General features: G+C 28.9%; 1 pseudogene; it reads right to left on the reverse strand.

The window, feature by feature from the left end:
- Window positions 1–5,424: 5,424 nt before the first annotated feature.
- LOC109182494 lies at window positions 5,425–6,686 on the reverse strand (annotated as a pseudogene).
- Window positions 6,687–6,740: the final 54 nt, after the last annotated feature.

The following is a 6,740-nucleotide window of genomic DNA, read 5'->3' on the forward strand; positions in this document are numbered from 1 at the left end:
TATATATATATATATATATATATATATATATATATAATATATATATATATATATATATATATATATATATATATATATATATATATATATATATATATATATTATATATATATAGATTTGGTTGGTTATGTTGTCTCGATTGAATCTCCACGTACAACCATAATTAATGGACGGGAGACCAAGTTCATCCACTTTGTTCTTCAGGATCATGAGTAAGTCATGTTATATTAAACAACTTTACACTTAATCATGGATTATATGTGTTTCTTAATGTGTGTACGCCTTATAACAATTTTTTTTTTTGTTTTATCTTTTTAGAGAGAGACGTTTACCTTTCACATTTTGGGAGCAATATGTTGATCAACTATTACGCATGACAACTATGACAACCCTAATCCAGTTGTTTTACTCACTCAGTTTTAATTTGTCGTGCAACAATGTACAACATATGAGTGAGTTGCATACGGCTGAAAGTAGAACATATTTTAGTTGTGACACGGTGTGCAAAGCTAATGAAGACGTTGGAATATTGGATGATGTACACACACCGGAATTTTTGAACGGCATTAGAGCTTCAGGTGTACCGAACCATTCATTAACTTTAAAAATTGGTTCACCAGTCATGTTGTTAAGAAATGTTGATCATTCAGTTGGATTGTGTAATGGTACGTGGTTGGTAATCACCAAGTTAACAGACCGTGTAATTGAAGTCGAGTTAATGGATGGTGCTAACAAAAGAACAAAATTGTTGATCCACAGAATGTCAATATCACCATCTGATACCAGGTTGCCATTCAAGTTTCAACGAAGACAATTCCCATTGATGTTATCATATGCAATGACTATTAACAAAAGTCAAGGTCGTCAAACATTGTCACACGTAGGATTGTTACTTAAAAACAGTTTTTGTGCATGGTCAGTTGTGGCTGCTTCTCGATTAACAACCCAGATGGTCTTAAAATATTGATTGCCAAGAACTCAAGTTCCTATATTACATCAACAACCAACGTGGTATACCACGGAGTTTTCAATAATTTGTAATTTTGTCACTCTTATTTTCTATATTGTATGTTAAAGTAATTTTTTTATTGTTTCTATTTTCCATTTTATATTTCTGTTCCAACTTTTTATGTATTGCATCATCTCTTAAATTTTTCACACAATTATATATACAATAAGATGAACAATATTCATCCCGTGCATCGCATGGGTATCATACTAGTACTAATATATTTTAAAGTAATTATAATCAAAATAGTTTTGTCTTGGCTAGATCTAATTTATTTATTTATTATTATATTTTAAACAGAAGATCCAGTGAAAAATAATAATAAATAAATAAATTAAATCTCGATAAGACAAAACTATTTTGATTATAATTACTTTAAAATATAATACTATCCAAGTGATAATATTAATATTAATAATAAGAAGAAGAAATGTAAATAAAATAAATATTGGGCAATCCAGTCAGCAAAAATATGGAATTAACCTATTAAAAATGTTAATTGTTTTTTTTCGAGTTTAATTGCTTATTTGCTCTTTTTTTTTCCCCGAATTCAATGGCTTATTGAGGGTTATTTGAGTTCGATAACTTAATTGATGTTTTCCAAATAATTCAGTGGCTTATTTGTACTTTATCCCAAAATCGATATGAAGAAAGTGAAACAAATTGTCACTAATCACCTTGGATTGCACCCATTCATATTAATGAAGGTATATTACTTGCCCGCACGAATTTAGTTCAATGGTTTAGTACGCAGTATTTGAAAGAAGAAAAGGAAAAGAAATTATATTACTCTTTATTAAAAATCAATATGAAGGAAGCGATACAAATTGTCTAACCACCTTGGTTGCACACATTCATATTAATGAAGGTATATTACTCTTTATTAAAAATGAAATATGAAGGAAGCGATACAAATTGTCACTAATCACCTCGGGTTGTTTCACGTACAGCTCATATCGACAGGATATCATATCCCCAACATATATTATAGGAATAAGGTTCAAATTGGCCACTGAACGTAACCTGAAAATGCAATTAGGCCACTGAACGAAAATAAAGTGCAATTAGATCACTGAACACTCCAAAAAATGTGCAATTTCACCTGATAGCAGGTTTACCCTCAATTTTAGCAGGTTATCTGCTTACGTGGCAGCTGAGTTGACATTTTAATAAATTTTAAATCATTTTTAATAAATTTTAATAATAAATTTTTATTTAAAAAATTTTAAAAAAAAATAAAAACAACTTTATTTTATTTTTTATTTAATTTTTTTTTTCAATTTTTTATAAAATTTATTATTAAAATTAATTATTAAAAATTATTTAAAAATTATTAAAAATGTCAACTCAGCTGCCACGTAAGCAGGTAACCTGCTAAAATTGATGGTAACCTGCTATCCGGTGAAATTGCATACGTTTGGAGAGTTCAGTGGCCTAATTGCACGTTTTTGGAGTGTTTCAGTGGCCTAATTGCACTTTTTGTTCGTTCAGTGGCCTAATTGCATTTTCAGGTTAAGTTCAGTGGCCAATTTGAACCTTATTCCTATATTATATTATGTATGTCATAAATTAATCATCTTCTTAATATTCATTCTTTCCAAAAGATTGATCCCACCTAAGGCCTCTTCTTACTAGTCTTAAAAGTGCAATTGAAAATTACATGTAACTATAAACAATAATTGATACATACCACACTCAAAAAAAAATATTAAAACGATGTAGGCCCTGTTTGGTAAATAGTTGTTAGCTGTTAGCTAATTGGGTTGATTATAGAATATAACTAGTTGATAACCTTGCTAATTATAGGAAGACGTTTGATAAATTAGCTGTTAGTTGATAGCTGTTTGGTATAATTTTTTTCTTAAAATTAAAAGTTAATTGAAAAAACTGTTTTGAGCAGCTTTTTTTAATTTTAACATTTTAGAGTTAATTTTTTAATAAAGTCAAATAGTTAATAGTGGTCAAATAAGTCAAAACTAGCTGATATTCTAATATTTTATCAAACAGGCCATAGTAGATAAATTATTGACGTGTATAAAAAAAAAAGAGTATAATTGAAAAGGGAAAATAGCACTTTTTCCCCTAAGTTATATACTCATAGCACTTTTTCCCCCTCAATTATTTATGTAAGCACATTAGCCCCTCAATTATTTTAAAAGTGGTAGTTTTCCCCCTAATATATTAAATTGACATTTCTACCCTTAAAGTAAACATTTTATTTATTTTACTTCTCCAACAAATTATTGCGTATATGTAGCGATTACCACAGTTCGGTTCGAACTGAACCAGACACTATAGCAATCGAATTAAAAGTTTTCAGTTATTATTCAGATCTAGAACCCAAAATTTAGATTTCAATTTATTAAATTTAAGAAAAAAAAAACTGGATCATGAACCGTGAACCGGTGATTCCGGATCCAGTTCGCGATTTTGAACCGTCTTTATTTTAAACTTTTATTTTTTATTTTAAAATAGTCTAAATTCAACAATAAATGTATTTTATTTTTCAGTTCGGAACATGAACCGTCCATTCCGATTTGCGATTTTAATAAACTCTAAATATCGCGTTTTGATTATAAATTGTAATTGAAATATTTTGGTTTGGTTGCTATAATATCTGTTTGGTTTGAACCAAATTATAGTAATAATTTGTTGGAGAAATAAAAATAAATGAAATATTTACTTTAAATATTTATTTTAAGAGTAAATATGTCCATTTAATATTTCAGGAGAAAAAGAGCCACTTAAATAATTCAGGGAAAAAAGTGCTATAAGTATATAACTTAAGGGAAAAAGTGCCATTTTCTAGGTGAAACCCTTTTTGGCAACGTTGCCTGTATTGATATTTATTGCTAGCCCACAGAGTTGCCATATAGTATTTTAGTATGTAATTATTAAATCCAATATTCCCAATATGTCGTGCAAGTGGACAACTGGTGTATATGTTCGAGACTATTGTCGATCAACTACTAATTGGGAGAGGTATTATTATATTGTATCTTTGGGAGAAGTATTATTGTATCTCAGACGCTTAATTGCAACATTAATTAATTTAATTAATTTTAAAACAACATCCATCAAATGTAAATATATTAAAATGGGGCCTTAGCTTTGGCAAACCTTGGGCTGATAAAATAGTATTGAGAATTAATTAAGAGATTGATGGTTATAAATAATTCAGATTGTAAATTTTTTTGAGTATTATTGACTCTATTACAATGTAGTATCTATTCATAGTATTCGTTTTTATTGGGGCTCAAAATCATGATCTTCCATTTACGAGAACAATAACTTAATACCACTAGACTATAAAGTCATTGACATTTCTGATTGAAAGTTAAGTCTCATAAAATTATCTTTATTTTTTATTTGTAGTCTTACTCTTTTACGTTTCGGTACTAGAATGAAAAAGCTAAGGGTATGAGTTATGATGTTATACCTCAACGAGACCTTAACAGTAAAAACCACTCTCTCGATTCCTTTTATTTCATTTATAAGGCTTGGGTTCAAATTTTTGTTTAAATAAACTTTTTTCTTTAAAAATGAAAATGTATGAAGAAGTTAAGAATCTAACACAACTTTCTACCTAAGTAATCCCTTTTTTTTTTTTTTTTTTTTTTATAAAAATCATTATATAATATTTTACTTTTTAACGTGACATTATTATATTAATTTTAAAAACAATTGTGATTATTACATAAATTTTTTATTAACTTGTAGTGTTCCAATGAATTAACAAGTAAATAATAATACAAGTTCAATGTGTATGAAAAAAAATTTATGATGTGAAATGGGTGGTCGCATTGGTATAATGAAACATAATTCTTGTTCTTACATATATACAAATTCAATTTTTATTAAAACCCTCTTAATTAGTTGATCAGTCCGCCACATAACATATTTTTAATATGATTTACCAATCCTGTTACATACTCTTGTGTAATGGTTATAGATTTTTCTCGTCACAAAAAAAAAAAAAAATCTTTCTAAATCTTATAAATAACATCACATCAACAAGTGAATAGTAAATAATAAATTTTGGTAGAAAAATATCATTTTCTCTTTCTACCTATATTCAACGAAATCATTGTCTAAGGCTCTGTTTGGCAAACCTAGCTGAAAAGCTATAAGCTAGGAGCTGAAAGCTGAAAAGGAGCTGAAAGCTGAAAAGCTATAAGCTCGGAGCTGAAAACTGAAGAGCTGTTAAGCTAGCTGTTATGATTAAAAGTGTTTGGTAAAACCAGCTTTTTGATAAGCTGATAAATGTAAAAAGACTAAAAAGGACATCTTCATATAATTTAAATTAGTTTGTTTACATATTAAAATTTGACATTTTGTCTTTAAAAAATTAATATTCTGAAATAAAACTATTAGCATAATCATGATCTAGCATCCCATAATGATGTAGCAATATTGTTGCGAATCTCCTTCATCTCAGTAGAGGCCTGGCTTAAATTTTCGTTGATGGAGATATTACTACTTGAATCTTGAAGTTCATCGGGCGGTATGTAATCTGGATGCTGCTCAAACACATTAAACATCATGTCATCTTGTGAATTCTTCCGAATATAATTATGGAGTGCAAAGGTGGCCATAATAACATCAATTTGGGTCTCCACACTAAATTGTGGCATATTAGCAAGTATCTTCCATCTCTTCTTTAATACTCCAAACGACCTCTCAATACAACTTCGAAGAGAAGAATGTGCACGATTGAATGCTTCTTGAGCATTTGTTGGCGGCTCATGTTCAAATTGAGATTGATGATATCTTATTCTTGGATACGGTACCAAATATCCTTGTTTATCTGGATATCCTTTATCCACCAAATAATATCTTCCTAAAAAAAATATAACACTAAACTTTTATAATGAATAAAATTATATGATTTTAGAGTTAAAAAATACGAATATGATACCTTGTGGCGGCTTGGGAAAGTTCATTGATGGTGTATTAATTGCATGAAAGAATACACGTGTATCATGTGCTGATCCTTCCCATCCAACAGATATAAAATGAAACACATATCAAAGTTACACGCTGCATAACATTGAAAGTAGGAATTCCTTTTCTCCCTCTATATCGCAATTGATCAACCTCAGGGATGCACGCTGCTATCAATACATCCAATACAATCCTATTCATCATATATATTAGATAATCAATCTTAAAATAATAATAATAATAATAATAATAATAATAATAATAATAATAATAATAATAATAATAATAATAATAATAATAAAGTGAAATCATTAAATGGTCACATTTTACCTTGAAATGCATGTATCGTGCATCATTAGTAATGTAAGACGGTATAGATTGAAATGTAGGATCATCTAGTCTTATGATATCACGTGCAAGGCTTTGTATCCGCTATTCCGACCACTAATTGCTTCCAAAACCTCATGAAATGCTCTACTTATTGTTTCACCGGAACGTTGAAATCTTCACCAACATCTCTATTTGAAGCACCCATAGCAAGTGTGTATATAAATATAGCAACTTTCTCCACATATGACATATTCCTAGTAGATTGTAATCCATATTTTGAATATAAGTCTTCACATAATTGCTTAAACAAATCGGAGTCCATTCTAAATGCATTTACACATCGAATAGGATGTCCATTCAACACTTCTTTCATCCATTCTTGTCCTCTAAAAAGTGAAGTCATACAAGGTTCTTTATAAATATATTTATAGTAATATGTTTTTGGTTAAAGCAATTG

Source organism: Ipomoea nil, unplaced genomic scaffold (genome assembly GCF_001879475.1).
Source record: "Ipomoea nil cultivar Tokyo-kokei standard unplaced genomic scaffold, Asagao_1.1 scaffold1062, whole genome shotgun sequence".
NCBI classification, from domain to species: domain Eukaryota; kingdom Viridiplantae; phylum Streptophyta; class Magnoliopsida; order Solanales; family Convolvulaceae; genus Ipomoea; species Ipomoea nil.